Raw genomic sequence first — 16,814 nt, 5'->3', positions numbered from 1 at the left:
AATTACATATTACCACTGTGAGCCTTTGTTTCATTTTATTCATTGACAAGAATTTCATTTCACGTTTCTACAGCTTAAACACCGGCCCAGGCGCATCGGAGTCATCTGCGCTTTAACAAATATATTCCTTCGCGTTTCGATTTTCGTTTCGAATAAATAAATGACCAACGCGCGCTCCGCTTTACAAATTAATAAGCGTGTCCCATTCTTATTCAAGCGCACGCATGACAGAACGTACGAGATTGCGAAAAGCTGTATAACAATGCCGTTGAAGCCGGAGCAGCTCGGTTTATAATTTTCGAAAGGGACTTTGGGATTTTGGCCGGGATTAGTTTGCGGAAGTCGAAAGGGAGGGGGAGGGGGAGGGGGAAGAGCGAGAGAGGGCGCCGCTCGTTACGTCAGACGCGATATTCTCGCGCGCGTTTCCCTCTCCATTTTCCGCACGTGCTCGCGTTCTTTCTCTCGTTTCGCCCTGCTGGTCCCTCACGTCTACTCGTCTACTCCCTCTATTACGCATTTCCGGCTCGCTGGACCGGAAACGCTAAGATAAGACGGGTCTGCGGGGTACGCGCACACGCACGTACAAACAACGACCAAGAAAGCGGCGGAGGGTTAGACCGGTCTTATCCGAAAAATGTTACGGCCTCGTAGATGCCATCGATCTTGCGTATAATGAACCGATAAAGCGTACGCGAGTGAATCCCCCTCCCCCTCCCCCGTAACCAAGCGGAAGATCTGCGAATCTAACATCTATGTGTACCTATTTAATCCACTGACCTCGACTTGCTACGGTCGGGCGAGGTCGCGAAGCGAGAAACTACTTGAAGAGAGAAACCTGAGATATCTTGCATTAACTATTATATAAATGTGGGAGAGAATGTGTAAAGTAGTTAGGCGACATTCTTCGCGAAACTCCACGTAATGCGCCCCGCTGAACTGATGAACTCTGATATCATTTAACACGAGCGATCTCTTAATCGAGTGATTTCTTATTTCCCTGCATCTCTTGCAAATTGATTTGCTCGGTTTGTGTCGATGGGACAATCAACTTGTCAGCACGGACTGCAACGAAAACCTAAATTGTGGCACGATACCTCTTGTTAGAAACATAATAATAAACCGCGTGTGTATGATCGTTACACGAAAATCTATTCGACAGACGAGCTTAGACCAGGCGGTAGATATTCCGCCGTTCCGCAGCATCTTCCCGGAGACGAGGATATCGACTGGAGGATGGCGACCGATGCAGTTGGAGAGTGCTGCATAAGCTTGTTAAGACAAGACAAGGCGAGACAAGCTAAGACAGGACAAGACTGCCTCTTCGTGTCCCCGGACCCGCCTCCCGTCGGCCCTCAGACTCGCGCGGCGCAAAAAACGGGATCTACCGTACCGACGTCGCGTCCCGAGAGGGTTGCTCGTCGGGATCGGACGGACGATGTCAAAGAAAAGGGGACAGCGAGGGTGGTGTGAGAGGGAAGGCGAGAAAGAGAGAGGCAAGGCGGGCGGGACAAGCCGCGCGAGGATGAGAAGGGACCCGTCGCGGGACGAGGAGATAGAAAGGATGAAGCTGGAGGAGACTCTCTCGAGAGACAATGAGGCCGCTCACGAGTGTCGCAACGAGTGGGCGCTCTTCACTATTGCCAACTCAGGCCCTTCAGGCCTTCCAGAGACCTGCATCTCGCGCGCCGGCTAATACACGCCGCGTCGCCAACCACCGCCGTGTACAACCGCCACGTAGGACGCGGGGGAATCGAAAGGAGAGACAGAGAGAGAGAGAGCAGCCCCCGTCGTCACGTCCGCCGATGTATCCTGATTTTTAATTCGCTCGGCAGACTTACCTTCCCGCTCGGCGTGTCGACTAGCGCAGGAGATGCGGTATTCTGCTGAAAAGCGCGTTGAACGGTCGGCCGAATGATTCGCTGGTCTACTTGCGCTTGGATGTTCAGATGTAAGGACGAGAGGGAGATATCGGATGAGGGATGAAAACCAGACGACGCGCGACATCATCGAAGGTGTTTCCGCGAAAAACTTAATCCCAAGGCCTGATCTACCCTTGGGAAAATATACCTTGGGAAACCTTTACTTTAGAAAAATATGAAATACGAAAGGTAAATTTGGACACTTTAAACTTTTATCTAAGTAAACTTAAAACTTACTTTAAGAATTGTGAAAAGTATGTGATATAATTCGTAATACCGCGTGTGGTTTTCTGCTTACGAGAAAGCGCGCTACGCCGCGTGGCCCTCTAGCGAGAACTTGGCTGTCTAAAAATTACTTAGACACTTGGGTTTGAAAGATTACTTTTAGAAACTTGAATTTCGTTTAAAGTAAATTTGCCCAAGGGTAACAATAAGCGTGAAACAACGCTCGTATAATTATAATTATTTTGATAATTATACCTCATATAATTACAATAACTGAATAGCCGTAAGTGTGTTGTTAATGATATACAAATATGCGTTATGACAAAACAGATAAAACAAAACCGGATAAAGATACATGTACCAAATCCCCGGTACAATATCCGTTCAACTAATTATGAGGATAGGAATAATAGGACGTGACGTTTATCCTTTTCCGGAAACAAAGGCAATCTCGTCGGCCGACCTTGTTATAATTCTGATATAAGTTACGTCAGCGTTTTCACGAATTACACCCGAAAATGGAATACGGCTTTTCGTTTAACTCGTTAAACGCCATTGTTCTATTTTTAAGGCCGGACTGAAGGTTAAAAGACTTCCACACTCTCCAGCGTAATATATTAAAATAATAAATTTGCATTTATAATAGAAATGAAAGCGTCACTCGCAGTTTAAACGTTCTCGCTTTGTATCGCGCTCGAGAGGCACGAAATAACTTGCCTAGTTTGCCACGACACTCGGGAATTGAAAATAAGTTTCGTAAAATCGATATAGAATTTAAAATATTTTACTTGCGGAATTGGCATTAAAGTGTATCACGACGGTCGGGGGGCTGTGTGACAACTGTCAAAAGGCCGAGAGGAACTGTCAGCGCCGCATAGTGTTCCAAGTTTTCAAAGATGGGACGCTAGCGATTAGATAACAAAAATTGTCTAAAAATAACTAACAGGCGTAACTATCGTTAAAATTCACCAGAAACTACGCAACTATCAAATTCCGTCGAAATGTTTTCTTCCGCCACTCGACGGAAGCACCTCGTACATTTTCAAATGTCATATTTAGGATTTTATTATTTTCAACTTTCTATCCAACTCAACGGAGCTATTTCTAAAACGGTAGGGTTATTGCAAACGGAACTGTTGATAAAGCTTAAAAAATGGGTTGCCGACCCCCGCGGCGGCGAAGAGGAATTGATGATTCGGCCATAAATAGAAGAAGGGCGAAAGCGTCACGATCAGCCTCTGAGATTCGAGAGGGAAGATTCCGTGGCTCCCCCTCGTACCTCTCAGTCGAGGCGAGAGGAAATCCCCTTTGAATCGTCGCCGCACAAAGAAATCGCGAAACTCGTTTCGTCCGGTCGCTTCCTTTCAGTTTTCCGGGACCGAATCTCCGTTCAATTTAGCGGCGTCCACCAGCCAGCGCGCGAGGGACGCGCACGGGTAATGCGTCTTCATCCCGCTCGTATTTAACTTGTGCGAAAGTTTATCGTCAACTCGGCAAGAAGCAGCCGGACTCATCCTTCCTCCCTTCCCGCCCCGTCCCGCGATACATCCCTTCCCGCCATGCGCATCCTCTCCGCCCTTCGGTCTCGCCGACGTGGACGAGGAAGAGGACCGTCTTCGCGGGTTTGAGTCGAGGACGCGCGACGCGACATAAAACAACCGCGACGCGACGCGTCGCGACGCGACACGCCGGGCGTCGTCGGGTATCGTCGATACATAATCGCGCCCGTCGGAATAACTCGCGCCCTCACGCTGGAAATGTCGCGGCGACGCGATATTCCGAAGGTCCCTTTTAAGTAAAGGTCCTACCGCGTTAATGTCAAACCGCTGGCGCTAGACGTCGGGTGGAAAGTACCGAAGAATATACGATCGCGCTTCCGTGTATCCCGAGCGGAGGCACCGAGTGACGTTGCGATCGAAAAAGTGAAATTCGCTCTTATCTCTTTCGATCTAGGCAAATCAAACACTGTAAAAAAAGTATGTAAAATTAAGTATATAAAATAATTGTAATTTTACATGTAATTTTTTTACAGTGAAGATAAAAATAATCGAATGTATTCGAGCATTATTTTTCACGTAATGTCTCGATTCGTTTGACCGAGAGAATCAGAAGCGGGCAGAAGAATGTAAAAACGAAGACCGATCTACAATGTGCTCTTTGCGAAATATTCTATTTTGTATAAGCAAATCAATACACTTGAAAAATTGTCGACCATTTATACAAATGTACAATCTATCACCTTGCACTTTTTTTAACGTATTTATTACAAAATAGAATGTTTTCTAAACACAAAGAGCACGAGCTTGAAACTAATGCCTGTACGTAGGAAACTTCGCTAAAAAAAGAATCTCACTAACACAGATAGATTTTTAAGTGTCGCAACAAAAATCTATCGCCATTTTCTGAAGAAAATTATAGCCTACAAAATTTCTAGCGACATTCTAGCAATACCTTCTGGAAGGTTTAGGTTTCACGACTAAATGTTGGTCAGTCAAATTGGATAAAAATGAATTTTGGTGCCATAGCCAGAACGATCTTTGTAAAGACTATAACTGTTTATACGTCACAATCAAACGTTGCAATGGATGGGCGCCACCGAAAGACTTTCTTCCTAACATTCGCTAACAGCTGAGATAGAAATTCTGTTTCTAAATCGAGCAAATACAAAACATATGCGATTTCGCAGTATTGGCTATTCGCTTGTGTATCTCGGTTATTTTTTCGTGCCTAGAAAATTATTGCTGCAGTTGGAAAATCACTTTCTTCAGTGTTCTACCGTCTTTCACTTTACGAGATCTAATTAAAGCTGCGTTAGTCACGAACAACGTTACCTTCAAATATTAGAGGAAAGTTCCCTATTATGAGACAAGTTTTTAATATGAGAGCGGGGTTTCTGTTAAATTAACAAGCATCATCTATTGGCTCCGGCATGAATTTATTGCTCTCGAAGCGAGGTCTGTTTAGCGGAAAATTCATTGCTAAATTGTGTAATCGTCGAGGAAAAAGATTCGTATCGAATTCGGACGTTGAAAACCAGCTCTGTCCCCCGTCAAAAACCTATCTCATAATAGGGAACTCGCCTCTGTATGAAACGCAATAAAATCATATCTCTCTCAATACGCGCGTCTCTTCTCTCCCGTCACCGCCTCGGCTGTAATATTACACCCTTCGAACTAAATACGTTACAAGCCCCGTAAATCAAGGATACGTGTACAGATACTCGCGCGCGCACACACATATGCCTTTAATGGTGAAAGCAATCAACGCGGATATAGGATAAATCTCTGCCGATACGGCTAGTGAAAAGGGGAGGAACAACGGAAAAACGAAAATCGGCGCGTTTCGGCGTATGAGTAATTTCGTGCGCGAGGGAGCCTGTTTCGCGGGGATAGGCGGGATAAAGGAGAAATATGACGACGCGGAGGCGCGCGCGCGCGCGCCCCGTTATACGATAGTGCGTTCAAACGGTCAACGTAACGGGAGCGTGGAGACGATAAACGATTCGGGTGGCGAAAATGTCCGGGGCGGCGGGGAGAGATTACGCGCGGCCGCCGAGAGATACCTTAATCCGCCGACTGACTGGCGGATCCTGGCTAAGCCACTATCAGGAGCTTTCGGGCTTGGCGGCCAGAACGGGACGGGACGTAGACGGGACGGGACGGGATGCGACGCGCGCTCGCCAAAAATACGGCTTTATTAGGTATCGCGGATTTGCTTCGGAAACGTCGGATCAAAGACTCCGGGGGGAGGAGGAGGAGGAGGGGGTGGAGTTATGCAACGCGCGCGACGACGCATAATTTTGCTCTCACGCGTATAATATATCGCCCGCGATCCCGTTTTGCGCGAAGACGACAGCCGCTAATTCTCGCGGCGATAGATTTTTTTTTTCCTGCCCCCTTCGTCTTTCTTTTCCCGAGCAATTTCGAGGCCGAGCGAGGAGTAAATTCACCGCGAGAATCGAGTTTCCCCAATTAAATTTGTTTTAATCGCCGGATAATGGCGTTTGACTTTCGTTTTACGTCTAATTTTCAGGGATTAATCCACTTTCGAGGGGGAGGGGGGGGCTGAAAGGATTGAGCGCGGCGAAGCGCCGCTTTTGTTTAACTCTCCTCGGCGATAATGTCGAATTGGAACGATTATGCCGCAATGCGAACGGCAAAAAGGCAGTTGGAAAGAAACTTTCCTTGTGGCGAGCGTGGAGCGGAAACGGACGACTGCCACTGTCGTTTGTTTAACTTTTGCGACGATTCCCGACGTTTTTGCATCAGTTAGAAGGGCCATCCCTCCCTCTCTCGCTCTTCCCTCCCGCGCCCCCCCACCCTCTCTGTCTTCTCTTAGCCACCCTTCGCGACTTCGTAGCGATTCCCAATGCCGTTCCTCTCTTCTAACTTCGAGATCTTTTCCCTACTGTCGCAAACAAACAGGGCTGCAGGCTCGAACTTCAGTCTCGCGCCCGCTCTGCGAGACTTGACGGAACCTTCGGCAACTTTCAAATGCAATTTTCGAATTCGTTTCACCGCGGTACTCGGGACCCGCGATTTTCGGGCTGACCGGCGCGTAACTTCCCACGCGGGCATAAAATATAAATCGCGGGCGACCCTTGTCGCACGATCGGTGGCAACGCGAGGGCCTGAGCGGAATGACCTGTGAGTACAAGACGATGTTTTGTGCTTTAAATCTTTATCTCAATCCTGATCTACGACGTGCTCTTTGCGTCTTATAGAAACTTTCTATTTCACGGCCAATAAATACCTTTGAGAAACTTGTGCTGGATTTGTTGATAAATTATACATTGTACGCGTATGCATTGTCGATAAATTCTTCATGCGGTTTGATTCACTTGTACAAAATACGACGTTGTTTGGGTCTTCAGGATCACCGCGACAATTAGAAACTTTTAATTGATGTATCAAACGTTTACTTACTTTATTAGATTTAATAAATTTTCTGATTACTTTCAACGGCAACGGCCTGCCACACTTTCAACGGCCTTTTGTACTCGCAATTTTGTTCCCTCCTATATTATTCGTCTGTTTCTGTAAATCTACATTCATGATCTACGTGTTTCAATTATGCCTTCAATTTCGTCCTTACATCCTATTCCGACGCTGCCCTTATCTCGCATCGGCAAGTCATTGGATCCGCTTCATGATCTATTATCAGCCGTTCAATATCAATTTTATTCGTCGTACACTCGCCATTCTTATTTCCGAAGCCGGCGTATTTCGCATTATCGGCGCACCACGGTCAGTGCCTCCGAGCATCTTTTCAATCTACCGACAATCTACCTCGACAATCTTTTCAATTTCAATGCCGCTCGTCCGTATTAAATTTCATAAATGCAACCGGGAACGCGTATAGCGCGCGCCCGGGTAGACGCCGAGTAAGAAGGAGGAACCGAGCGCGGAGAGAGCTATCGCGTGGCGCTATCGTTCCCCGAAACTCGGGCGAGATCGGGCGCGCGTTATTTATGAAGGCGGGCCGATAGCGATAAGGACGGCAAATCGAGCGGACTCGCGATCTCGGGCCAAGCTGTATTCAATTCCGGCTCATAATTGTTAAAGTGGAAAAGTTTCAAAGCGCCACATCCACCCGCTCCGGCGTTCCCAACCCTTGCACCCCCCCGTCGTCCCTCACTCAATCTCCGGGAGAGCGCGGGGTGTTCCCCTTTTCTTCTTCCGCGTCCCGTTTCCGCATTCGTTTCTACGAGTTCCGGGCTATCGCACGGTATCGGACTTTCGCGAGTTTACGAGGGAGAAGGGGGAGGAGGAAGGCAGAAAGAAGGAAAAAGAGAGATTTCCGTTTCTACGCTGTGTGTGTCTACACCATAAAGGTAAATTTTCCCGTTCCGCTTCGGCGATTGGCGAACAACCGAATGACTGAGTCGTGGGACACGTCTTTCACGTTGTCCCACTCGCAATCGGAAGAGAAACGTAATCCCATTCCCCCTCCCCCCCCTCCCCGCGTTACAAAGGGAATGTAAAGCCGTTTTCGCTTCCGCCGTTTTACAATTTCATCGATACGCGCGCGCGAGCGCGACATCGAGAGTCTGGAGATAACTCAATCGCGATCAATTCGATAAGGGAAAAAATCGAACGCCACCTCACGCGATTCGAGTTGGTTCGCAGGATTTTTTTTCCAGGCGGGGGGACATAAAAATATTTACAAATTCTAACTTATACCCCCATGAATCTCTCCCCTTTATCAAAGGAAGGGGCAGACCTTTAATTTTTTGCTGATTCCAGGGGGAGGAGGGGGGAGAAGTGCCCCCACCCACGTGGCCTCCGGCGATGTGTGTTGGTCGATTTCGCGTTACGTAACACGTGCCGGTCTGTCGAAGAAGTCGATCGTTAAATATGAAACTGCTCCGAGCCGCGATGCCGCTTTACTAAATCTCGCCGGTTCTAATAATACCTTAACAAGATTCACTATTGGAATTTCCGAAATAGCCCTTTTCCCCACCGACTTGGGCTGTATTATTAAATCCGCTCGTTGCCGGCCAAAACGTGCCGATAAGACTTTATAATATTTCGAAATCGGAGCGTCAGATGGCCGGGTGCAACCGTGCGCGTCATATTTTATCTCGCAACCGTGTATCCGCGTTTCGTACCGTGAAAAGCCATTAATTAAAGCTATTACCGTAGAAACGCTACGTTCATCGAAGGTGAGATACCGTTAATTAAAAATACAGATAAGACGACGTTGTGTCGGCTAAACCGTTCGTTACAAATAGATTCACGCGGGAACGTCAGATTGTTAGGGTAAATCGGTCAAGACAAGCGCGATAATGTCGCACCTGCGAGAGCTAGAAAGTTAATCATTTAAACGTGCCTCGGCGGTCGAATTTGTGAGACGCCCGCCTAGTGCGAGGGAGGTTCGGACCCTGGCCGAGGTGTTACTTTTCGCGATACATTTAAAAATTAAAATCATTTAGACGCTAACATCCCGTCTCGGCTCTTATATCCTTTATTACTTCGTATCCGTGATTTCACGTCAGAGTCCTGTGAACTTTATTTAATAATTTAAAGTTCAATAATAGAGGAAAATCCCCTATTACGAGACAGGCTTCTATGAGATAGCAGGTTTCCAACATTCAAATTCAATCACAGATCCCTACAGATCCCTTCTCGCAACGATTACACGACCCGACGTGAATTTTCCGCTAAAAACCTTCGCTCCAAGGGCGACAAACTCACGGTGGGACAGACTATTAATTTAGCGGAAACCTCGCTGTCTCATATTAGGAGACCTTCCTGTAATTTTATTAAAGTTGACAATCTTCCAGGACGCGGCCGCGTGCGAAGAGGTAAATTCGTCGGATCGCGGGGGGACATAGAATATTTCCCCCTTCCGGACGTTTAACGGCGCGCCCCGGCGAAAATATTTCGATTTTTCTCGCGGAAGCGTTATCCGCACGCGTTGCGCCGCGGCGGCGCGACGCGCGGCGACAGCGGCGCGCAAAAAAATATCAATATCAATTTCAATTGCGGCGAAACTCGATCATCTCCGACGAAGGAATGCTTGCGCATTTCGGCCGCCGCGCCCGCAACGAGCCTCCACATCCATTTCGCGGCTGTGGAAAAAGCTGCGGGTACACCGGGGGTCGTTGGCCCCCCCTCGCCTTCTATCGGCGAGGCTCTATCGGGCGTCCTCTCCATCCTGCTACCGGGCGATTCAAATCAACGCGGCCGCGGGATTTACGAGTACGCTATAACTCGGCGCGTTAAAAGCGAGCGCTTTCACGCCCGGGGACATTTAACGTTAAATCCCTTGCACGCGCGCGCGCGACCGCGAAAACAATTCCGGCGTGGCATGAAAATATTTTTTCGCATCGCGCGATCAAAACGCACGAGTGTTGGCCCCTGCAAAATGCAGCGTCGCTCTCCTTCCCTCCTTCTCCCCCCCCCTTCCCCCCGGGAAAGAGGATCTGTACGATGGAGGAGATGCGTTTAATCTTCAACGCCTGAAAGCCAAAATCCGGCCAACGGAACGCGCGACTCATTTCCTCGCCGCGTAATTAGATCGTTACGTCCGCTGTAAGTTCTACGAAAAAAGAAACGCACACGCTACAATTTATTTACCGAGGCAGAAGTTCACTCCTGCCTTTAACTGCCTCTTAGCTCGCGTTAGAAACAACGTCGGGATATTATAATCGCGTCGGGAAGATCGCGATCGAAAACTCACTCCACGGCCGCCGTGTAACGTCGAATCGGCACACGCCTCGCCGCGGGGGTGGACCGATTCCCATTATTTCTGTATTTGCACGCGCGCGTTTAGGGCGCAAAACAGAAAAAAAAAGGGAAGGAACACGCGGACTGCGACGCGCGAAGGGCGAGAACTTGGCGCGCTACCAGGCGGCTCGCTCTTCCCCCCCAGCCCCGTTCGCCATCACCTCGCCACCCTCCCCCCCTTCACCTCCGCCCCTTATTTTTCCGCATAAATGCAGTCGGGACGATTCCCTTCCAATTATCCTTAAGGATTAATCCGCTTTTCGACGTTAGCCGGTTGTTGGCGATTAAGCGCGCCAATGGGACACGCCGGAGGGTGGCGCCCGTGGCGATGGGGTGCGAGTGTGACGGCCGACGGCGGTTGCACAAACAACAAGATGGCCGCCGGCGGGGCTCCTCCGGCGCCCCCTCCCCCTCCCCCTCCCCTCCCGCCCGCCCGCCCGCCCGCCCCCGTCCTCGCTCTGCCGGTCGGGGGATGCGCCGCGACGCCAGCCTGGCCCGCGGACGAAAGGGTTGTTTTGCGAAAGGAGAGAAGCGCCGCGCCGCGTACCTTGTCAATTCTTTCCGAATGTCTGGCCGTTTGAAATATTGGGGCGAGCCGCGTTGCAAAGCCAACCGCGCTCCTCCCCCGGTCTTCCCGCCTGCCGTTCCCTCCCCTCCCCCGCCGCGCCGCCGCCGCCGCCGCCGCGGTGCCGATCCCGCGGATTCCGCAAATGTTAAAAACAACGCGGGCGTCTAACCGGAGTATCCTCGGGCCGCGCGCGCGGCACGAAATGGGACACGCCGGGCGTCGAGTCGCGTCGCGGTTGCGTCGAATTTTCGTCTTCATCTCTCAAAAGTGACTCCCGGACTCTTCCCCGCGGAGGAATCTCACCGCCGCGGACGCGAATTAAGACGCGCGTAACGCGGAAGATGATCAATGTTACCGTACCCGAGGATCGCGCGCCAATATCGAGGCTGAAGATGAAGAATCGTTTTCTCTTGGTAGGCCATCGTGTGGATACAATCCGGAAATCCCGTACCCGAGAGGTGAACTAGTCGCAGCTACAAAATTATCGACCTTCAGATTTTTATCTCGACCGCTCTAATCATTTATTTTGCAGCGGCGAATAATCGCACCTGCGGAATGAACAATTGTTTGAAAAAAGGTACTTTAGAAAAACATTGTAAAAAAACAACTCGCAGAAATGCGAGTCGATTTCGCCTCGTCTATAAATTTGTCGAATGACAATTACGACGGCAATGACTCGGACACAAAACTTTCACCACCGCACCGCTGTATTTAATACGTCCGAGTTTTGCGTTGCTATAGTTTGCATTTAAACCGTCCAAGTTTGGATTAGATTTCCACTTCTATGAAACGTAATTGGCAACTCAATGCTCGGTCGCGCGATCGGCGAGAAGATTTGTCCAATTAGCGGAGTCGTCCCCGGTGACGAAGATAAGACATGTCTCGCCGATAAGCATCGCAAATAATTAATATATACCCAGCGTGAGCACGAGGAGGACCATCGTAGAAGGCTCTCCGCGCGACATGATTTCTCGATCCCGGACTCGTCGCCGCTAAAAGTAATCTCTCGCCGAGTGTTTTCGCTCTGTGATTACGAAATTGCAATTAAACGGAAAAAAAAAGAGGATATTCGTTAACGCCCGTATCTCGAGTCGGCGTTTCCGAGTGTCCTCGCTCGGGAGTTTTGCTAAAATTAATCTCGAAATAATGTAATTTGACGAGCGAATCTTGAGAGTCAATTTGATGTTCGTTACGACATATTTGCAATCGCGATCCAATCGGGGAATTCTGATGAAGTTCGTTTTCAGACGCGGTCTAAATTTCGCTACTGAATTTTGCGGCGCGATATTTGATTCTCGAGGGGAACTCGAACGGCATTATTGTCCTCCACCGTCGTACATGTCTGAATCGTATTTGGAAATAAATATTCTCAAGATATAAAAATAAGAATTCTGATGAAGTTCGTTTCGAGGCGCCGGTCTAAGTTTCGCTTCTGAATTTTGCGGCGCGATATTTGTTTCTCGAGAGAAACTCGAACGACATTATTGTTCTCATACAGTCGTACATATCTGAATCGTATTTGAAAGAGAAATATTCTCAAGATATAAAAATAGCAATTATGCACACACGGAGGGAATTTTTTCTCAAAATTTACCCTGAAAATCATGTAATCGTGGAACAACACGACATTTCGAAGACTTTTATGAGAGTTTTTGGAAATTTTACCGTATATTCCACTAGTAAAATGTATACAAATTGTAAGTATAATTATTACACTGATAAAGAAATATCTTAATCCAACAAAATATTACTTTACTCGAGAAAATTATTTATTGAGTGGCTCCTAATAGCTTATCCTAATATCTTAAGGGAAAATTCTCTCCGTGCACTTTCTAAGAATATTTTAACAGTTAAAACCTTCGGCCCTACAGGCTTCTTCATCTTTTATTTTCTAATAATTATCCTCAAAATATCGTTTCTTCTACTAATGATATCCACAGGCAACGGACCCGATAATAATAGTTAGAAGAGCAACGGAGGGGAGGGGATAATGACGCCGGATAAATCGTAGAAAAATTTGCTTCAGCCACGTTCGTATCCTCGCCGAATTCGTCTTCCCGCTCGCGGAGTAATCAGCAAATCGGCGCGAGAACGGCGCTGCCAAGCGATCGGCGGGCGGCGGCGGGACGAGGTGAGGGCTCGGTTGAAGACGTCGAATAATTCGATTACCCGTCGGAGGAGTGTCACTTTGCCGGGCCGTACATCCAAGTGCGCGGCGGAATTTCGTTAAGATGCTCCTCCGAAACCGCGCCTCTCCGCCGATCGCTTATCCGCCGCTTTTCCGCGTGACGTCCCTTTTTTCCAACGCGAAACGTTCCCCGCGATAACATCCCGCGATACGAAGGAGGCGGGGGAGAAGGGGGGGGAGGGAAAGAAACGTCGGGACATGTGGCACGTAGTCGTGACGAGCGTAACCAAGCGAAGATATCGAGATATTTCTCGTGGGAGGGGAAAAAAACACGTATATCCCAATTTCAATTATTTGACGTTCACCCGGATATCAGCCACGTGTCAGCGATAAGATAAAGCGCGCCTCTGCCTGCTGCGTTATCTAGATATCGCCCGGGAACAACGAAAATCATCAAAGCTGTGAAAATGATCGCGAGTTGTCGAGTCGATCGAGAAGAGAAGTAACTTTTCGAGAGAAAGAGAGAGAGAGAGAGAAAAAAAAGCGCCAGCGCGCGATCTTGCCGCTGATTAATTTTGGGCGTGACTTGATAAACTCGGGGCAATTCTAGTCGGGGGCTTCCTACTTCCGGGATAAGCCCCGGGACTAGATCGAACAATTGGGTTAAGTAAGTCAGATAGCCACGGGCCCCCGTCTGGACATATAGTTAAGTATAGTTAAGTATAGTTAGCATCGACCGTATATTTCTGAGAATTACTCGATTTCGGAAACCGGCCGGAGACTCGTTAATATCAGACAAGCCCGTCCTAATAAGACATTTCTTTGTAGAACATAACTTTCCGCCGCCCATCGAACTTTACTGATCTTGATATTAATGATGTAACAAGCACCGCGATAACGTGATATAACATGAAAAACAATGTAGACGTTTCTCAATTTGTATTGTTCTGCTTTCTAGGATATCCTCGATATCCGTACATCTTTTCAAAGTTGTGTTTTACTCCGCAGTTTTGTTTTACCACCAACTCTATTAATATCAATTGTATTGTATTAAATCCCCATCGCGGAAATTTATTAGATATTAACGACGAGAGGTAAACCACTGGCCAAAATCATGTACACCAAAGCCTGCCAATGTCCAGTGGGCATTGTTTTATCTTATTTTATCTGCCCAAGCAATGCCCAAAAAATGCCTGGTAATGCCCAGTAATGCCGCAAATCTGTACACCACAATGCCCTCAGCGGTTCATCTTTAGATACACTGTAAAAAATACACTGTAAAATAACTTGAGCTCCACAAGCCATTTGCGTATTTCTTATTACTACAGTTATCAATGTACGAGCCATTAAACAAACACTTTATTATCAAGTCACCATTTCAGCTCTCAGATACGCGAGAAATTAAACGTGCGCACACACAGCTTCCCTGACATTCGTCCAAAGTATCGACATTCGCTTATTACTCTCGCAGAGAGAAAGAATACAGAGTGGAAAACAACAAACCTATTAAATGGCGTATCAAATATATCCCGGCCCGAGTCGCGTTCCATCGCGCGAAATATAAAAATCGGAGCGCGCGCGCCGAGGCAGAAATGGGATTTTCAAGCCGTGCGCGCGTCCTAGATGCATCTAGGAAAAATATTGCGCCCCGGCTTATCAGGTTTCGCGAGGCGGGCTCCAAGTTCGCTCCTCCGCTCGACGTCTCGCGCTCCGTCTCTTTCGTCTCTCTCTCTCTTTCGTCTCCGCGATTTCCGATGCGTCCGCGGAAACTGCGGAGAGCGCGCGCGAGAGCTCCACTCCAATCAGATATCATCCCGGCTCTCTCGCGGGCTGGCATCAGCGGCCAATATCGCATTTACGGGATTGCCGCTCGTGGCTTTTTGGCATAAAGGCGCTCCGCGCTCCGCGCGCGCTTACTTCCGCGGGTAACCGAGGCGAGGGCGATCGCCGACCAGCGTTTTAACGACCCTTTCCCTAAGTATCGAGACGTCGCGATGAATCGCGTGAAGGTATCCCCCCTTGTAATTTAACAGACACGCCGCATCCCCGCGGGATTGTGAAATGCACGAAACTGCGCGCTTATCAAGCGGTTATTGAAAACGTTATGGGCGCGAATAAACGTCGGACGTGATATTTTTATTCGTTAACGTTGTATGCCATGCTGGACCACGATTATTGGAGTGGCTCTTAAGATTTCAGACTTTAGTTCATTGTTGATCGGTTCAGTTTAGTTTTATCAAATTGTTAGAGAGACGTGGCAGGAAAAGAGAGCGGCGGTAGTTCGTTCGTCGAAGAAGCAGGACGAGTAACGTTGCGTTTAATCCCGTATCGTTAACGGGGCCCTTTAAATATTAATTAACTCGTTGGAATTAAATTGAATCCATTAATTAGAAACACGGAATTTTCAAGAATAACGTCCCGCTGTTTCCTTAACACGCGCGACCGTCAATCGCCAAAATCAATTATCTCTCGATCAATTTTTTATCGACGCCGAAGACGCCCGAGTCCAATAACGAAGTTTACGATCGCGAATAAAGGACTCGCCGATTAGTCAAAAATACGCGTTAACAATCCACACTTGATTATAACTTGATTAACATAAATTAACGTCCGTTCTCCTCATCGTAAGCAAAATATATTAACACGAAATAACGATGCTCCGCTGCGGCGCATTACGCGATATCTAAATACTTTGAACGCGTGGCCTAATTGCGCGATAATTTCGTTTTAACGAATGGAAATTACGCGGCGCGTGCACACATCGGTACGAGGTCTTTACACAAATGAGTGATAATTACGGGCTCGGCTCATTTATAATAGCTAAATAGAGTCGGATTATCTCCGTTGAAGCGCAAAAGATTCGATCGATCCGTTGCGTGCGCGACGGGAAAGCTAACGCTACGTCCACCTGTCGCCAAGTTGCGGAAATAAGTCGAGAGGGATCCGGTCCGGTCGGTAAAGGCGAGTCGGTATTTTACCCGCGGTGCTTTACCATCGGCGAGGCGCTGTTATCGATTAAGTACCGCGTCTGGGATAAACCGTCGATAATTTTACATGTCCGGGGTCGATGATCGGCAATGTCGAGTTTCGCCAATTATCGACGTCACACTTTAATAAATCCGGGGGGGTGGGCGTTATCGATTAGGATCGCCATATTGGCACGCCGACTCCGTTTCGATATTCGCGGCCAAAAAAATTCACGGCACACGCTATGGATTTTCAGCGCCGCGATGAGCCCCGAGACGCGTAGCTTCTCTATAGCCGCGAAGGATACACGTAGATTACGCCGCAATTGGAACATGATTGAGATTACGAGCGAAACGATGGAATGGGCAGAAAGCCGCGAGAAAATGTATCGCGTCATCTTGAGGAATGTATCGCATTGCCGTGCGATTGCGGGGGACGGGTGGAGCGTTGGGCTCTGTCGAATTGTCTGACGGAGCGTGGTGCGTCGATGCTACGATCGCACGAAGCTCGCTTGAGGGACTCCCGCGTCCGCGTGCGTAATTGATGGGATTACAGAGTAAAAAATGTATGTTACAGGTACCTTGCGACGGTTGTACATCGAATGCGGCTGATCCAAGTGGTAATCCAATTGAGGGTAATCCAATGGGCACAATACACAATACACAATACACAACACTGAACACACAACTAACAGGCAACACTTTAACACATCACTCGCGAGACGGACAAATACTCCGAGATCGGCGCGTATTAAAGCCCGAGCGCGTTAACTTTGT

The 16,814-nt window shown here is 48.2% G+C and overlaps 1 protein-coding gene across 1 annotated transcript in view; it reads right to left on the bottom strand.

Moving 5' to 3' along the window:
* The window catches only part of LOC105568299 (RNA-binding protein Musashi homolog Rbp6), a 675,186-nt gene extending 658,517 nt beyond the window's left edge, over positions 1-16,669 (bottom strand). Inside the window, exon 1 of the mRNA XM_012023849.1 lies at positions 16,619-16,669. The gene's annotated coding sequence lies outside the window, so the exon portion shown is untranslated. The remainder of the gene's footprint in view (positions 1-16,618) is intronic.
* Positions 16,670-16,814: the final 145 nt, after the last annotated feature.

This window comes from Vollenhovia emeryi, unplaced genomic scaffold (assembly GCF_000949405.1).
Source record: "Vollenhovia emeryi isolate VEMERY1.0 unplaced genomic scaffold, V.emery_V1.0 DF939130.1, whole genome shotgun sequence".
NCBI classification, from domain to species: Eukaryota; Metazoa; Arthropoda; class Insecta; order Hymenoptera; family Formicidae; genus Vollenhovia; species Vollenhovia emeryi.
The sequence above is the reverse complement of the archived record's forward strand: the minus strand, read 5'-3'. Positions and strand labels throughout refer to the sequence as shown.